At 48.7% G+C, this 18,698-nt stretch overlaps 1 protein-coding gene across 1 annotated transcript in view; it reads right to left on the bottom strand.

Moving 5' to 3' along the window:
* LOC118097204 (carboxypeptidase inhibitor SmCI-like) overlaps window positions 1–18,018 on the bottom strand; it is a 138,292-nt gene extending 120,274 nt beyond the window's left edge. Inside the window, exon 1 of the mRNA XM_035139931.2 lies at window positions 17,987–18,018. The gene's annotated coding sequence lies outside the window, so the exon portion shown is untranslated. The remainder of the gene's footprint in view (window positions 1–17,986) is intronic.
* Window positions 18,019–18,698: the final 680 nt, after the last annotated feature.

Raw genomic sequence — 18,698 nt, 5'->3', positions numbered from 1 at the left:
GTGGATCTACTCTGTTGAGTCCAATGTAATTTCCTGTTCTCAATAAAGTCTTCTTCCACATCTAATAGGGACACATTGGAACTCTCAAAAGTTTCAGTTCCGTGATATGATGTTGATACAAACCTGATCTTTGGTCATGCAAAGTTTATGGCCTTCCTCCGGTGTTTCCCCCCCAACTGCATCTAGCATGGCCTGATAACAGATCATCAGAGTGCTTATGGTCGACAGCAGTGTTCGCCAACTTGGTGCCCTCCAGATGTATTCAACTACAACTCCCACCAGCCCCTGCCAGCTCAGATCAGCGAAGGTTGGTCCACAGACTCTTAATGTCAGTGCGAACATGAAGCTCATTCAATATGTAATGCACACATACCTCATTGGGGTGGGGGGTGGGTAGATTTGGAACTATTTATTCCATTTTTAATTCAGCCAGAGAAAAAGAACAGTCTTGACGTAGATAGAAAAGATTGTTATTTAATCTCTGGATGGCCACATGAGCATGTCTGAAAGTAAGCTGGTCTGGTGCTAGCATCTCCCCAAGAATTCCAGGTGCTGACACTGAAAATGTCCAGAAGGTATTATGTAGACTGCACCTTCCTGCCCACTCTGGCTTGCATAGCTGAAGTGGTTGGTGCACACGCCTTCATGCAGTTCTCACAAGCCATAGAACTTGCCCAGACTACTTTGCAATACTTTGTTTCTGTGAGGGACAGGGACTACAGACAGCCCCCTCCCATCCTGAGAAGCAGTTCTTCCCCGAGTACCAGCTGCAGCGGAGAGGGAGAAGAGTCCAGCGGGGAAGCAGGAAGTAGAGGACATGGCTCTGGCAGGGTCGCAGAGCCCCTGCTCCGCTTGGGAGAGGAAGGAAGGGAGAGGGAAAAGGGGAGGAAGGAAAACACGGAAAGAAGACCTTTCCCTCCGGTTCCGGAATTGCGCAGAAAGAAACGGGGGAGGAGATTTGGGATTCCCAGACTTCTTTGTTGGAAAAAAATGCGGGAATCCCCATTCCAGGGTTCTGACCCAGACTGAGAACATGTATTTTGTAAAGCTCTTGCACTGTAAATAGTTTGTACACAATAAAAGCATGAAAAGGCAACGGTTTGGAGAGTCGTTACTCTAGGGTACCTGCAACGTGCCTCCTGTGACAGCAACCCTGGAATCTTTTTGGCTACTCTAGGGCAGGAAGAAATATGAGCGCGCAAGAGGCAGCAGAGTGGCGGCAAGCAGTGGAGAAGGCTCAGCTGGAGCTAAAGACGATCTCCGAGCAAGCCAAACAACAGCTAGAGGCTGCCAACGCGGAGGCTATGCAGACCCGGCAGGAGATGGCTAAACTAGTGGACCAGGTGAAACAGCAAGCGCAAACAGAGCAGCAGCTAAGAGCCCTGGTGGTTAAGCTGGAAGGCCAGTTGGAGGAGAGAAGGAAGGTGGAAGCGGGGATGCCCCAAATGGGACCTGGAAGAAGAGGGCAATCCCTGGTGACTAAATTTAACGGGGATCCAAGGGAGTACCTGGACTTTGAGACAGAGATTAAGTACGCCTTCGAGCTGCATGATGCGGAATTCCCAGACGACAGTTACAGAGTCGCCTTCATCATGGAGCATTTGACGGGCGGGGCGCGCGAATGGGTGAGAACGTTAATCGCGTCAAAAAATCAATGCATGAAGAATGTCAAAAAAATAATAATAGAAGCAATGAATGTGATGTACTCCAGTGATGCCCAGATGGAGGCTGTGAAAGAGGAGCTTCATCATTTAACGCAGGGGAAAATGAGTGTTCGTGAATTCTGGGCTAAGTTCACCATGTTGATCCACAAGCTTGGGTGGGATTTGCATTCGGACCCAGTGCAATCAGCGTTTTATCTAGGACTGCACCCAGAGGTGAAGGAGACAGGGGGCCCCAGCCAGGCGCAAATTCCAGACAGCAGCCCCCGCCCGCCCTCCCTCACTGGCAGGAGCAGCACCAGCCCACTCCCCCCAGAGCAGGAGTGGTACTGGAAGTGACTTTAATGCTGCCTAATGGTTACCCCCTCAGCGTGCTGGGACTCATCGACTCTGGAGCTTCAGCAAAAAAAAAATTCTAAGGACTTTGCAGAGGCTCATCAGATCCAACTTCTGCAGTTGGACTTCCCTTTGCACGTCTCCACCATTGACGGCAGGGAGTTGCTAGGGGGAGCCATCATCCACCAAATGCATCCCATGAAAATGACAGTGGCACTCAGAGACACTGGCGTTCAACGTCACCACTCTTTCCGACCCGCCCGTAGTGCTGGGCATGAGCTGGCTAGCTGGCACCAGAGATGCCTCACGTTTGGCTCAGACTACTGCCTGGAGCACTGCCTGCAGCGCCAACCAGGGGAGGGCCCTCCGCTAGCCACGGTGGCTACCATGCAGATAAAGGGAGGGGAAGCCATCCCTAAGCCTTACTGGGACTTGCAGGTGGTCTTCAGCGAGGCGGAATCCGACCGCCTGCCCCCGCACAGGCCGTTTGACTGTCAGATCAACCTGGTCACGCTACCACCTGCAAAGTTGTATTCCATGTCGGATCAGGAGCTGGCGGACCTGTGTGCGTTCATTGACAAGAACCTAGAGAGAGGTTTCATACGGGAGAGCAAAGCAGCAGGGGGCAGTCCGGTGTTCTGGGTGGACAAGAAAGACACGCCCCAAAAACGTCTGGTCGTGGATTACAGACGCCTGAATTCCTTGACGGAACCCGTAGCCTTCCCAATGCCCAGGGTGGATAATCTACTGGCAGCGGTGCGACGCGGCAAGATCTTCACCAAGCTGGACCTGAGGGGGGCGTACAACCTGGTCAGAATCAGAGAAGGGGATGAGTGGAAGACCACGATGTTTACGCCACTTGGTGCTTTTGAATATTTGGTTATGCCTTTTGGTCTGCAAGGGGGACCGGCCTGCTTCCAAGCCTTCATGCACCATGTCCTGGGGTCCCTGCTTTTCAAGAACTGTGTGGTCTTTCTGGATGATGTCCTGGTGTACTCAGAGGACCCGGTTCAGCACGTGAAGGACGTCCGAGAGGTCTTGCAGTGCCTCAAAGAGAACCACCTCTATGTGAAGCTGCAGAAGTGTAGGTTTCACACCAGAGAGGTGGAGTTCCTGGGCTACAAGCTCTCGGACAAGGGACTGGCGATGGACAAAGACAAGTTGCAGGCCATCCTGGACCGGCACAGCCCCAGGACTCGCAAGGATGCCCAACGCCTATTGGGCTTTGCCAACTTCTACAGGAAGTTCATCAAGAACTTCTCCCACGTCACGGCCCCCATCACAGACTGCTTAAGAGGCAAGCAGAAGTTTAGGTGGACGGCGGAGGCGCAAGCTGTGTTCGAGGGCCTGAAGAGGGTGTTCGCCTCGGACCAGAACTTGTTCTATGTGGTGCAGGATGCACCGCTCCGCGTCGAAACGGATGCTTCAGACAGAGTGGTGGGTGCGATTCTGCTGCAACTGGACGCCAACAGGGAGTGACGGCCGTGTGCTTTCTTCTCCAGGAAGCTGAACCAGCCAGAACGCAACTACACGGTCTTCGACCGGGAGCTTTTGGCCATACACGCTGCCTTTAAACACTGGCGCCACTTCCTGGTGGGCGCCAAGCACCCCATCCAGGTGTGCATTGAGCACAAGAACCTGGAGTTTTGGCGACCAGCGAGAGTGCTCAACCAGAAGCAGATACGGTGGGCGGAGTTCTTCTCCCACTTCAACTTCTCCATCCATTACATACCTGGAGAGCAGAATGTCAGGGCGGATGCCCTATCACGCAAACCGGAGTACATGGAAGAAGAACAGCCACCAATTCCTCAGCACATCTTTCCCCCGTCGGCCTGGACATGTGGGCGAGCGGTGGTGAGTGAGGCAGAACTCACCGCACTGACGGCAAGAGATGAACTCGCCGCACGCATCTTCCAGGAGCTGAGGGAGGGAAGGGGGGAGGACAAGGGCTTTGCGAAGAAGGGGGGTTGCTCTTTTACAGGGGAGCCCTATACCTGCCCACCACCCCACTGAGAGGTAAGGTCCTCAAGCAGATGCACGACAACCCGACGGCAGGGCATTTTGGAAGGGACAAGACCACACACTTAGTCATGAGACACTTCTGGTGGCCAGGGGTGCGTGAGGACGTCCGTGACTATGTAAGAGGCTGTGACACCTGCCAGAGGGCCAAGGTGATCAGAGCAGCGCCAGCGGGGTTGCTGGAGCCGTTGCCCACGCCGCACAGACCGTGGGAGGTGGTGTCCATGGACTTCATCACCGATCTGCCTTCCTCCAAGGGCAAAACGGCAGTGGTGGTGGTGGTGGACCTTCTGACCAAGATGTGCCATTTTGTACCGTGTGCGAGGGCGGTCTCAGCGGAAGAGACAGCCAAACTGTTCGTGGACCACATATTCCGGCTGCACGGCCTACCCTTAAGGGTTGTATCAGACTGAGGCTGCCAATTTGTTTCCAGGTTCTGGCGTAGGCTCATGAACCTCCTACAGGTGGAGGTCAGCCTGTCCACGGCTAGGCACCCCCAGACCAATGGACAGGCGGAGAGGGCCAACGCCATTCTGCAACAGTACCTGAGGTGCTACGTCAGCCAACGACAAACAGACTGGGTGGATCGCTTGCCACTGGCGGAGTTTGCCTACAACAATGCAGTGCACGTCTCCACGGGGGTGTCGCCCTTTAAGGCCAACTACGGGCGGGACCTCAGATCGTTCCCGGGGAGGGAATGAGAGGAGGAGGAGGAGGGCCCCGCAGCTGAGGATTGGGCGGAGGAACTGGAGACAGTGCACCAGCAGCTCAGAGAGCACTTGGAGAGGGCCAAGGCAGCGTACAAGAAGGGGGCGGATCGCCATAGGCGACCGGGGGAGGTCATCAGGGTGGGGGACAGGGTTTGGCTGTCCTCTGACGGCCTTCCAACCAGGGGGAGGTGCAAGAAGCTAGCACCCAGACGCTTGGGGCCCTTCACAGTCACGCAGCAGGTCAATCCGGTAGCGTTCAGGCTGGAACTCCCGGACTCCATGAGAGTGCACCCCGTGTTCCACAGGTCGTTGCTGTCGCCCTACAGGGAATGCACCAGGTTCCAGGACAGCAACCAGCCCCCCACAGACCGGCAGGAACACGGGGGACCACAGCCACTCAATGTGGCCACAGAAATCCTTGATTCCCAGTCGGGAGGGGGAGGTCTGGAGTATCTCATGGCATGGGAGGACACCCCACCTTCCCAAAATGCATGGGTGCCGGCCATGGAGGTACAGGAGGAATTTTTAGTGGAAGAGTTCCATGCCCTATTTCCGCATAAGCCAAAGCCATGGCACATGGAGAGGCAAGCCACTGCAGAGACAGATGGGGAGGGGGAGGACCCCTCAGAGGGAATGACACTAGGGGCTACCCATGGCAATGGGAAGCCGGTTTTGAGGAGCAAGAAGAGGAGGGGTGGTTTTACAAGCGCCCCAGAGCGGCTTCGCCCGTCGAAGACTGGGAGCAAATTTTCACCCCCATGGGCTCGGATGCCACTGACTTCTTGGGTTTCCAGTCATCACCAGGGGCGGTGTCACAGGAATCAGGTTGGGAGCAACTTTTCACCCCCACCAGTTCAGATGCCACAGAGTTTTTGGGCTTCAAATCGTCTCCAGCGCTCCCTGCACTCTCAGAGGGGGAGGGGGGCCTGGAGGGGGGTGGATGTGAGGGACAGGGACTACAGACAGCCCCCTCCCATCCTGAGAAGCAGTTCTTCCCCGAGTACCAGCTGCAGCGGATAGGGAGAAGAGTCCAGCGGGGAAGCAGGAAGTAGAGGACATGGCTCTGGCAGGGTCGCAGAGCCCCTGCTCCGCTTGGGAGAGGAAGGAAGGGAGAGGGAAATGGGGAGGAAGGAAAACACGGAAAGAAGACCTTTCCCTCCAGTTCCGGAATTGCGCAGAAAGAAACGGGGGAGGAGATTTGGGATTCCCAGATTTCTTTGTTGGAAAAAAACGCGGGAATCCCCATTCCAGGGTTCTGACCCAGACTGAGAACATGTATTTTGTAAAGCTCTTGCACTGCAAATAGTTTGCACACAATAAAAGCATGAAAAGGCAACGGTTTGGAGAGTCGTTACTCTAGGGTAGCCGCAACGTGCCTCCTGTGACAGTTTCCTACGTTGTGTTCACACTAGATGTCAGCACTCAAGTTGTGTTAGTCATCCATCTATACCTGTTGTAAAATGGACTCTTTTGAAAGATGAAGGTATTTAAATGTTACATTTTAGATGCTAGAAGAGAGATACATCTTGTTAATGTCTAATGGTGAATTAGTTAAGATGAAGTAATTTGGGCAAAACCCCATACTCAAGAACCAGAATACAGGGGATGCTGAACTACTGTTGAAAATTCAGGGGGTTTCCAGCTGAGGTGAATGGTAGCACATCTATAGATTGGCAGGACATCTGGAATTTAGCTGTTGTCTTGTAGAGAAAAAAGAAAGAGATACACTCCTTCTAACACCTCCTATTGTTGCAAGTTCAAATGTCAAGATATGAATTTATGAAACTGAATTTGTAAATCAGAAACCGAATGGTGAATTCTGACAGGGTCGGATTGTCAATTGCTTTTGTAAATGGAGGGGAATAGGGGTCTCTAACAACTCTCAGCACCCTGAGCCATCTACAGTTCCCATGCCAGAGAACTGTCATCATGATGGTGCTAGTCCAATCCTCCCAACCCCGTCCAATCTGCAGGGAATGTCTGGCAGCTTGCAGACTTGAAGCCTATGAGGGCCAGAAGTTTTACCTGCTGAAAAGGCAATGAAATCCTGCTTCTTGGACAAAAGTGCCAATAATCTCAAGGCGAGGACAAGGAGTGCCGTATTAATGCACTGCATGGTGGCTGCTTGATGTGAATGCTCAGTGCTAAGAAGAGCCACGTTATATAGTATTCAACAGTGATATGGAGGGAGATAGTCATTTGGACATCAAACATTTTTTAATAGACAGGGACATACTGAAATAGCTCTGCTTAGATCAAGGCAACCTCCTGCTCATGAACAAGGACTGTTCCAAACAAGGGACATAGAGTTCATCAGCATAACCTTGGCATAGTCAGAAAGAGTTCTGTGCCCATAAAATAGTGGTACAAACCCACTTTGCTGCCTCCCCCATCTCTAGGTACAACAGGGGATTGTGGGGTAATGGGCTCTCTTGCTGGGTGGCTGTTATAAGCCACCCACCATCCAAGTGAAGATCTGGGGCCACATAGGATAATTCATGAAGTTTTGAATTTGACCAAATAAATCACTTTTTCATTTTGCAGAGCCTATCTCTGCTTGCATGGACTCTGCTTGCATGGTCATCACTCTGTATACCAGCAGAGGGGAACCTCCAGCTGTCGGGCCAGATGAAGCTGAACAAGGGTCCTAATGTATAGCTTGCAAAACCATTTCCCTCCAACCAAACGCACTTGCCCCACACCTAATGTCCCATGTGACATCGCATCAGGTGTTTGGCAGGTAAAGTCACAATTGCAAGGAAACCATTGGGAGCCCCAGTGTACATTCAGTAGGGCCCACTGGGATTGGCTGTATGAGCAAGTGTTCAATCAGGAACTCTGTAGCTGATTTGCTCTCACAGCAAGGACCATGTGGAAATGCGTCTTCTTCCTGTGTTGTTTGAAATTCAGCCTCTCGAGGGGGAAAGAGCATTTCACCTGATGCCATGGTGATGTCAGATGATTGACAGGTGGGTCAAAGTGGCTCTTCTGGGCTTGAGGTAATCCTGCCCAATGGCCTGGTCCACTTCCCCAACCCTGGTGTATAGGTATATACAGCCAGAGCCAGCCCTATCATCATAACTGCCAAGTACCCCGTTTTCCCCGGGAAACCCCCGTATTTTCTTACCGTTTCCCGCAGGTGTCCCAAATGGCAAAATACCCCGTATTCCCCCGGATTACGGTGCTCCTGCCGGCAGCCATGTTCTTCTGGTGCCACACCGGCACCAGAAGTCACTTCTATGCACTTCCGGACATGCGTAGAAGTGACTTCTGGCGCTGCGGACATTTTGGAAATGGGCACAGCGGCATCGGAAGTCACTTCTACGCATGTCCGGAAGTGCATAGAAGCGGCTTCCGATACCGCAGCGCTGCTGATCCTGGAATTTTGAATCCAGAACTTGGCACCTATGCCTCTCATTAGGCAGAGTGAAGTGGTCGCCTGAGGCATATGTGACATCAGGTGTGAAGCAGGTAAAGATGGGGGTCCAGAGGAATGTTTGGGAGCCTGAAAATGGCTACTACTTGTCCCTTGTCTAGTGAGGTTTACTGCCAGTGCTGGTCAGCTGATCTGTGGGATCGCAAAGGAAAACCATTCTCAGGGACAAGGAAATACTTTGCCTGACGTCATGGTGATGTTGTATGATTGGCAGGTGGGTGCCCACACCTACCTGTCAAAGTAGGTGTGAGGATTGGGGAAACATCTGGATCCAGCCTCCTGGCTGAATCCAATCCCTGACCTCTGTTGCCTGAGATAGAACAGGCAATGGCACCCGCACCACAGTCACATTATACCACAGTCACATTTCCATAGATCCCCTCATAGCAGCTCTTCCCACTGAACTGATCTGGACACACATCTCTCTCTGGATGCAGACAGATAATGTATGAATTGGAACATTCCATATTAGGGTAAAACCTCTTTCTGATTGGGAGTTGCTACCCTTCCTCAAATAACCTTGCCCTGGTTAAAAGACTTCTCATTCTCACCACATTCACAAAAGGGATATGTGGACTTGAAGACAACAACAACAACAACAACACAGCCCACAGGGTGCAGAAGAACATTGAGTTTATTGGCAAGAGCGTGAGAATTTTTGGCAAAGACTGTTACAGCAGGATGAGCCATCTGCTTTTACATAAAAGCATAGCTGAGAAAAAGAATACCTCCTGGTTTCCTCTGCTGCCTTAGTTCCACTGGACTCAATGAGATGTTAGTGGGTGTGCAAATAGAACAGGCTGAGCTCTGCACAATGACTCAAAATAAATCTGAAGGAAGAAGTGAGAGGTATGAACAATTAAATGTGAAGGTGCAGCCGAGACCCGTTTCCACCACAAGGAAAGTTTGGGGGGTATTTTTAGTTTGTGGAGAAACTGAGTTACGGGAAGCATAAGACAGAATCGGTTGAGTGGTGCAGGCAGCAGATTGACCAGAGAACAGGAGATTGACGGAAATCCCCCACCACCGCTTCTGTATGCCCTAAAAAGTATAAAATGCATTGGTGGGGTGAAGAAAGAGGGTGTGGTTTTGAGATTTAGGGTGATATGACTTCCAATCCATTGAATGTTCTCCCACAATTTTACTGCATTTTCCTATTATCTTCCCTACTTCAAAAGGTATGGTGTTGTTGTTGTTTTTAAAGTGGGGGGAGATTTGTCAATTCTGCAAAACAACAATGACAGTCTGGAGTTGGCCCATGATGGCCCCTCATGTATAACCTTGAGGGCATTTTTTGGAAGGGATGCAAGGGGGATGATTCAGAGGTCCAACCCCAAAATGCGGAGGCATAGCTGTCAAGTTCTCCCTTTTTAAAAGGGAAATTCCCTTATGCTGAATAGGCCTCCTCGCGAGAAAAGGGAAAACTTGACAGGTACGTGCAGAGGGCTGGTATGGCAACTGAACCACCAAATTGCCTTTGGATTACTTAAAGCTGCATAACCACCATATATTTAAAGCACCTAGCCATCCCCTAACGAATCTTGGGATTGGGAACTGTAATTTATTAAGGGCCCTTTTAATCAGAGCTCAGTCCAGGTTCAACTTCAGTACTCAGGATAATTGTGGGAGATGTCATGAGCTTTAAATGTGCAGCCTGTGTGCAGCCTAAGTCAAAAAAGAAAAAATGCCACCCACTGGTCACCTCATTTCATAGTAGGGTTGCCAGACTCAATAGTGGACAGGACTTCTGTGCCTTTAATTGCCCTGCTCTCTTTTGAGTCTGGAAACCTTACAGAGAACCCAGCAGACCCTTTGCTTGGAAAATAAACAAAGGGTCTGCTGGTTTCTCTTTAAGTCCTGTCCACTATTGAGTCTGGCAACCCTATTTCATAGTTAAACAAAAACAAAACTATCTGAATGTTCAGAAACCCTGTGGTGGCCCAAGCCTGCTCTTGATTTGCTGATTAGGTAAGCAGGTGGGACCTATAACCCAGGCAGCAAGCTCAGCCCAGAGGCCTCCTTTGCTGTCAGAGAACCAGTCCCTGGGTATTCCCACGTTGAATTCCAGTGTGTGGAGGAATGCCAGCCCACAAAGGTGCCCACCAGAGAGGGTGAGGGGACTTCTCCCTCTCCTTTGAAATGAGGATATTGAATTAATGCAGTTGGAACGCAATCATTGCATAAATAACATTCAAAGAATAATGAAAGTTCCTCTCTGGGAAAGTTCTAAACATTTTCTGTGTGCTTACCTTGGCCTGCACATCCCCAAAAGCATTCATATTTCGACTCAAAGTTATTTCTGTTCCCTGCACAGCCAGTGTAGTAGAACAGCTTGCAGGTTCTGCTCCTGTCATCGTAGTAAAAGCGAGGGAAGGCCCTGTGGCAGTGTCCCACGTCTAGGGGTTGGTCACAGTAATCAAGCAGAAAGTCTGATATTGCAGGGGCAGAGAAGGACAGAAACAAGGTTCATATTTATTACTTGGTTCTTTGAAGGAAATAGAATTTTAAGGTGTCAGACTTGTGGTTGCAACCAAGGGCACTGACTTGCCCCCACATTGTGGGGCGCATCACTGGGTGGGACTGGGCAGGAGTCCCACTGCCACGATGCCGGCCCTCGCACGCTGGGTGGGTATTGGGGAGTGTGGAGCTGGGCCACCTCCTCCCCACGTGACATTGATGGGGAGGCGGAGGCAGAGCAGAGCCACAGGATTTTGGGGGAGTTCAGCCGCCTCCTTGAAAAAAATGGTGGGGGGCTGAATACCCCTCAGCCCCCACCGCTTGGAACGCCTGGTTGCAACACCTGAGATTATCTCAGTGACAATTATGAAAACTCTGCCCTGGGATTCAACAATCACTTTGACAAGAGTGGAAATGTGGACAACAGATGAAAGAGGTTGGGACTCGTTACATTTACTTTCGTTAAAAATTAAAAGTTATAAATGCATTATAGCATTATAGCACTGTGAAAATTTATTGAAATTGGAATATGAAATTTTCCATTGTGAGCTTTAAAACGTTGTTGTTTTTTTCCATAGCATTTTCAGAGTGGTTTTTTTAAATAGCTGTGTAGATGCAGTCAAGATAGGATGAGGTTATGGTTTCTGAGATTCCTTAAGGCATATTTAGCATACTATCACAGAATATTCACCAACAACCTCTGATTTGGTGCAGGCTTTCATGGAAAGTAACAGCTTAGTACTGTAGTATAGACACGGCAAAGGAGACCTGAAAAAACAGGCTGAAGAACTGAAGAAATGCAGCAGGAGTGGAAGGCAGAATGCATATGAAGGTCAGAAGGAGAATGCCATGGAGCCCTTACCTTTACTCAGTCCTTACCTTTAAGCATGATAGGATTTATCAGGTATTCGGGTATTTCTGTTATAAGGAGAAAGAGAACCATGTTAACCAAGTGGGAGAGACTGGAGACCTTTTTCATGCTGAAAGTTACAATTGCTACTGAGCAATCTAGAGCGACTCTAGTACTATGCTAAGGACTTAGTGCATCTCAGTTTAGGATCCATTATCGGTAGGCTGTCTTGTCCTTTCCTGTGAATATGCATATAAATTAACACCCTCCCTTATCCATGTGCCAGTGGAGTTTAGGTGGAACGGAATCAGATTAGAATATTAGATACAGTAATTAGTGTCAAAAGTTGAATTTCTTCTGACTTTTTCCAAATTAGCAACGCTTACCCCCTTATAGTACCAAAGCTACCCCACTCCCCCCATGTTTATAGGGCAATATGCTGCTGTAGGGGAGCTGCAATGCTACTAGAGCATGCATGAAGTTAAGCAAAAAGTGCAAATTCTTCGGGTTGATTGGGAAAGAAAGATAAAAAGTGGCTCATTCTTACCATGCCTTTCACACTCCTCATAGCATCCCCTGAAAGAAGGGAAATTGTTCCCGTTGCTTCCACATCCACTAAATATGAACATGAAACATCTCTTCCTACTGGAATTGTAATAATAGCGCAGCATGCTAGATTGGCAATTTCCGGGTGTAAATGGCCGCTTGCATTTTAGAGGTAGCTCTGGAGAAGGAGGAAACAGGGATGTGGAAAGCTCACACATATATAAGCTCTTCTACCATAGTAGATGTAAATCCTATTTCAAAATAAATCCTATCTCTTCCAAGTGGGCAATGACAGGAGCTCTGGAGTGGCACGCAGTAATGTCAGGTGTTGAAAAAGACCCCACCCGTCTCCCAGCCCCTTCAACCCCAAGATTATGTATCAGGGGTGCCAACCTGAATAAAACATTGGGGGAGGCCAAGGTAAGTCCTGCCCCACATAATCAAAAGACATGGCACACAGAGACCATTTGAATGGCAATCCCCATCAATTTTGAGGGGCCTGGATCTCATGGTTTGTATATCCTATGTTCTGGATGTGCAAACCATGAAATGCCCTCGTAGGGTTCCCTTCTCTGCTCCCAAGTCCCACAAAGTGGCAGGCTGAGGCAGTCCCTTCTCATCATCTTGCTGCTTTATGTCCTGTCTCTTTTGGCTCTCATATTTAGATGCACCTCCCCCACTCCATTTCTGAATCGTGCTGCAGACAGCCATAGGAACTCTTACCTTTTCTAAACCCATATGGCCTGTGTAGTGGAAGGGCTGTGAAAAGGACAAGGAGAACAATCTTACTGTACAGAACATTTGAAGTGAGTGTGAAACAGCTTAGATTCAGAGTTTTATGGGGAAATGAAAAATGGACCATTGGACAGCTGAAACAATTAGCTAGAGATTAATTCAGGAGCTGCTCTTTCCCATCCGGTTCTTAATTAAACATTGTAGTATCTCAGGCACAGGCAAACTCGGCCCTCCAGATGTTTTGGGACCACAACTCCCATCATCCCTAGCTAACAGGACCACTGGTCAGGGATGATGGGAGTTGTAGTCCCAAAACATCTGGAGGGCCGAGTTTGCTTATGCCTGTACTATCTCCATTAAACATTACACTCTTTCCATCACCTTCACAAAGCTGGGCAAGCACTAGGTAGGCTTTGGGAAGGATCTGGGAGGACTCTAGGACCCTGTCAGACAGCGTCCTCATGCCTCCTTCACAAAGCAAGTTAGGCTTGTGGAAGGAGGTGGAAGGAGGTGGGTAGACGGTCTCTCAGCGCAATTCACCCTGTGCCGGGAAACGGGCCATACTGCCCTAAAAACACCTCTGTTGATGGCACAGCCAATAATCCAAGAGGTAGGTGGGCTACAGTTTCTAAAGTGTGCTGCTTTCACTTCTAATTGTTTTATTTATTCAGAGATTACTGTAAGAAGTAAGGGCAGGGATGCTTACATTCCCATATTAACACACACACACCCCTTATTACAGGGTTAACACTTCCCTAGGCAGCTTACAAGAATTTTGGGGTCCCCTCTGAAGTTGAATTTGTGGGTCGTGGGAGTTGGTAGGGAAAGGGTGTGGAAAGTTGGAGTTGCCATATGTTGCTGGACAACAACTCCTATTAACATCTCCAGCATAACATCTCCAGCAGCAGAAAATCAATTCAGTACAACACTCCCTAGAAACACAAGGGCAACTTTAAAAAAGATTTTCACTTCAAACATTTGGTTGTTTTTAAGGTTTAGGGGAGAGGGGGGGATTAAAATTGTCCCTACCAGACCGTTGACACTCAAAAGCACAATGGAATAAATCTAGGAAGTTGTTTCCATTGCCTCCGCAACCACTGTAGATGAATGTCATGCACATTTTGCTCTTAACATCATAGTAAAAACGTGTAAGGAACAACTTGCATTTTCCATAATCCGGAGTGAGTGTGCATTTTTTAGGTCTAGTTCCTGGAGGAAGGATGGGAAGAAGAACAGTCACAGGTACCATATATGTTATCTCATCTTTTGAACCACAGACGTTAATACCATTTGAAGACATTTGTGAACCTTACATCTGATATCTTCTCTACCAAGTAGCCAAATATGGAGCCTACACATTGGGACACAAGAGGCATACACATTAAAGAGCCGAATCGGGAGTCCAGTTGTAGAGTTCAGTGGTGGTTTTTCCCCATAGCCTTTAAGAAGACTGCAGCACTTAAGAATAATAAATTCGGTGAATGTCTGTGGGGTCACACTGACAACGAAGCTGTTGCACACACACACACCCCCGAGGCACTAAAGGCAGCAGATTCCCACATGGAATGTGTTAGTTGCTGTCAAATGCAGTGCATCCATAATTCTCAAGTCATATGTAGAATCAGCTGTGACTTTGAGCATCGTTTGCTATTGGAATCCAAACTGAGATCATGAAATAATTTATATTTCCTACCCCTTGGGATGCTAGCCCTAGGGTTTTTTAGCCATGTTGACTTCATTTTCTTTTAATGTTTAGAATGTCTCTCCAAAAGCCAAAGAATGTGAGGCCTGCCACATGCTTTTGAACTGGAGCTGGAAATATTTCTAGGAAAGGCACTATGAGCTCATGTGTTGTTGCCTGTGTAGACACTATATGTTTAAAGCAAATTACGTCCTGCAAAGAATCCTGGGAACAGCATCTTGTTATGGGTGCTGTGAATTGTAGCTCTGTGGGCATTGTAGGCCTTGGGGTGGGGAGATCCATGTGCTTTAAATGTATGGTGTAGAGGCAGCCATTGTTTCCAAGGGGGGGAAATTATGGGTTCTCCAATGTCATGATTTGGGGGCATTTTAAAAATTATTTTTGTAAAGCATTATTTCCTGAGACATTTCTGGATTTTTTCAGCAGCAACTGCACTTCCTAGTTTCTGGGAGATGTTGCTTTTATCTTTAAAAATCATAGACTATACAGAAGGAAATGATTTAAAATCAATCCTATTACTGTAAAGTTATGTGTCAAGAGACTTCCAAACTTGAATTTATAAAACTGGATTTGTAACACAGAAGGGTATGCCTTCCATTATCACTAGTTACAGGGCAGACTCAAGGCCATAGCCAAACTATTTTACCACTTTAAACATTCATGGTTTCCCCAAAGTACATTGGGAACTGTAGTTTATTAGGGGTGATGAGACTCGTTAGGAGACCCCCAAGCCCCCTCCCACAGCAACAATTCCCAAATTTGCCAGGGAAGGCGGCTTGGCTCTTAAACCACCTTGTACATTGAGAGAAGGGGGTCTCCTAACATCTCTCAGCCCATTGACCAAGTTACACTGCCCAGGAATCTTTCGTAGAAATCATGGCAGTTTAAAAGGGAATAATACTGCTTTAAAGGTAGAGCACAGGTGGGACCCGCTGTATTCATTAGGGTGAAAGTGTAGAGGCAAGGATACAGGCAGGCAGAACAAAAGGTGAAAAAGCAGAGCATTTCTCTGAGTCTCCCAGAGTCAATGGTGACTTACACATGCCAGAGAGCTGTCACTATGATGACGCCCAATGCCCAATTTGCCCAATCCCGTCCAATCTTCAGGGGATTCCTAACTTGCAGAGAGGCCCGGAATATTACACACTTGATGCATAGAAGGACCAGAAGGCTTACCTACTGAAGGGAGAAGATCCTTCACCTTCGAGCAAGAGCAAGGTGCCAATATCCCCATGATAATGACCAGGAGTGTAGTGCTATTGCACTGCATGTTGATGTGAATATTCAGTGATGAGAGGAACCTCCTTATATAGTATTCAGTAGTGATGTGGAGGGAGATAACCATCTGGACATTGAACATATTTTTTTAATAGGTAGGGACACTCTGAGGCACCCCTGCTTAGATCAAGGTAACCTCCTGCTTGCAAATGAGGACTGCTCTGAACTAGGGACATAGAGGAACTATCTATCAGGTCAATCAGCGTAAACTTGGCATTGCCAGAAAGAGTTCTGTTTCCATTAGATGGTGATTCAAACCCACTCTGCTGCCTCCTCCTTCTCTAGGCATCTGTAAATCCTGGCACCTGATGACAAACAACAGGGGATTGTTGGGGGCAGGTAAAGTCATGCCTTCCGACAGGGGCGTAGCCAGGATCAAAACTGAGGGGGGGGGCAAGCCATGGTCGTTCAGGGGCGGGGCCAAGGCATGGGAGGGGCGGGGCCACAAAGTGGGAATGTGGGCGGGGCTACAGGGCCAGCGGGCCCGACGACATCGTGGTGGCGGCGGCCACCTTGTGCTTCTGGGGCTGGCAGCTTCAGCAGCTACCCTGCTTGGCTGGAGAGGACGAGAGGGTCGAGCAGGCGAGAGGGGGTGGCAGGGCAGGCGAGGGCGAGGCAAAGCACGGCCGCAGTCACGACAGCTCCGAGGCGTTGCTGCATATCAGCATAATATTTCAACCATGTCGTGGGTTCAAGCCCCACCTTAGGAAAAAATTCCTGCATTGCAGGGGGTTGGGCTTTCTATGTGGGGCTTATCTTGCCCCCCCTCCCAGTATTTTATTAAGGATGGAAGAGGGAGGGAAGGAAGGAAGGAAGAAATAGAGAGAGGGATAACTCATATTTGTGGGTGCCTCTGGGTGACGCTGTGATGCTGGAACTCTGCAGCAAGAGGAAGATACCGATACGCCTGTACAGGAGCCTTGTAAGCAGCTTTCTCTCTGCTTGATTTACAGCAGGCACGTCCAACAGGTAGATTGTGATCTACCAGTAGATCACTGGATGTCTGTGGTAGATCACTGCTAGATCACTGGCACCCCTAAAAAAAGCTCACCCAAAATTTTCCTCCTCCCTAAAAAAAGCTGAACTATGACCTGAAGCCCTAAACAAAAATGGGTCTGCCTCCCTCCTAAAAGAAGCTCAACAAGTTTGATCTAACCCCCCCAAAACAGGGCTTCCCTTCCTTAAAAAACAACTCAACAGCTTTGACCTGAACCCCCCAAAAGGGGGTAGATCACTCCCAGTTTTTAACTCTGTGAGTAGATCAGAGTCTCTTGGGAGGTGGCCACCCCTGATTTACAGTATACAGATGCAGGAGGAGGGGCAGACTGGAACACCATTGCTTTTTATAAACATCACTGTGTCTATCAAAGCTACAGCCCCCCCTTTTTTTCTTATTCACTTCCTTTTAGCCTTGCAGAGCCACGTTAGTCAAATTGAATCCTTTGCACCCTCATTAAATTGCCAATAGAACTCTTAATACGATCCCTGAATGCTCATTAACAACTCCCACTGAAGAACAATAGGGTGAAGTGGTCAGCTATCGAATCTTGCCTGGGGATATCTGCTCCATTGTCTTAACTGCTTAACTACCGGCAGCCACTTTGCTTTATTTATTTGATGCGTTTTTGTTACAGCTGTGTTCCCGCCCCCCAGCAAGCGGAGACTGAGCTGCTCTTGCTAAAGCAAAGCCCTTTCCACTTCAGTTTTTGGAGGGGGAAAGTGCTGGTTATGGTCTGTAAAATACATTAATTTTTTGCTTCTAGGGGGGGCAGCTACCCCCTCCTGCCCCCCTGCCTACGCCCATGCCTTCCGACATTGTTGGGTAGAATTCCTAAGGCATTTTAGGTGCAGGAACTCTTTTGTTACCTTGCCCTGCAATGCTTCATGTGGATGTGTATGCGTGCCTGGTTGAATGCAGAAACAGTGGGGCTTTGTGTACTTGCCTCATTCATAGTCCACGTCACTAGTGCCAAGGATGAAGAATCCCAGTCCTTTTTGTAGGGACACAGGTGAGGCCTGATATTTTGCCCGAGAGCTGGAAGGGAGATGATACCTCCCCTGAACTACTGCTTGGACTAATTTGATCTGCTTGATTGTTTCAGTTATTTGATTATGCAGAACTCCTGAGTTTATAGCTGTCAAGTTTTCCCTTTTCTCGTGAGGAAGCCTATTCAGCATGAGGGAATTTCCCTTAAAAAAAGGGAGAACTTGACAGCTATGCCTGAGTTCTTATTGTTATATTTAAACAAATACAACTGTTATGTACTGAGCTGAATCCTAGAACAATAGGATCCAGAATGCAGCAGTCTGATTGGTCCGCAGGAGCCACCCAATCTAGCTCCAGGTGGAAGTGAATCAGCAACCTGATTGGCCTGCAGGAGCAGCCAATTAGGCTCCTGGATGAAGCGATTCAGCAACCTGATTGGCCTGGCAGGAGCAGCCAATCAGGCTGCTGTCAGAAGTGAATCCGCAACCTGATTGGCCTACAGGTGCAGCCCTGAAGTAGCCAATCACGCAAGGCCCATTGTGTAAATAATGTATATAAGCAAACAACCTTTTCCCATTACAAGGTGTGCTTTGAGTTTGCTTTGAGGGTGTGATGGTAAATGGTGTATTGACATTTCAGAGTGCAGAGAGGACAGATTAACTGCTTGTGTGATCTGCTTTTTCTTCAGGGAGTGAAACCCAGTTGAGACAATGGTCCTGGGACATTTGTCAAGGGACAATGCTGAAGTCCCCTTCTTTACTTGAGTCTTTCCTTATGCAGACTAAGGCCTTATCCACACTTCTTCTTTCCCAGCTGCTTTCCTCTGGGGAAAACCACTCTTTAGCACTCAATAGGAGCAAACAGCAACTTGGGGTTTCTCCGGATTGACGTTTGCTCTGATTTAGCCCTAAAGAGAGGGTTTTCCCAGGGATAGGAGCAGAGCAAAGGGAAAACTGCTCAGACCCATTCTGAAACAGACGT

This window comes from Zootoca vivipara, chromosome 15, assembly GCF_963506605.1.
Source record: "Zootoca vivipara chromosome 15, rZooViv1.1, whole genome shotgun sequence".
Taxonomy (NCBI): Eukaryota; Metazoa; Chordata; class Lepidosauria; order Squamata; family Lacertidae; genus Zootoca; species Zootoca vivipara.
Note: the sequence above shows the minus strand (reverse complement) of the source record. Positions and strands in the feature narration are given on the sequence as shown.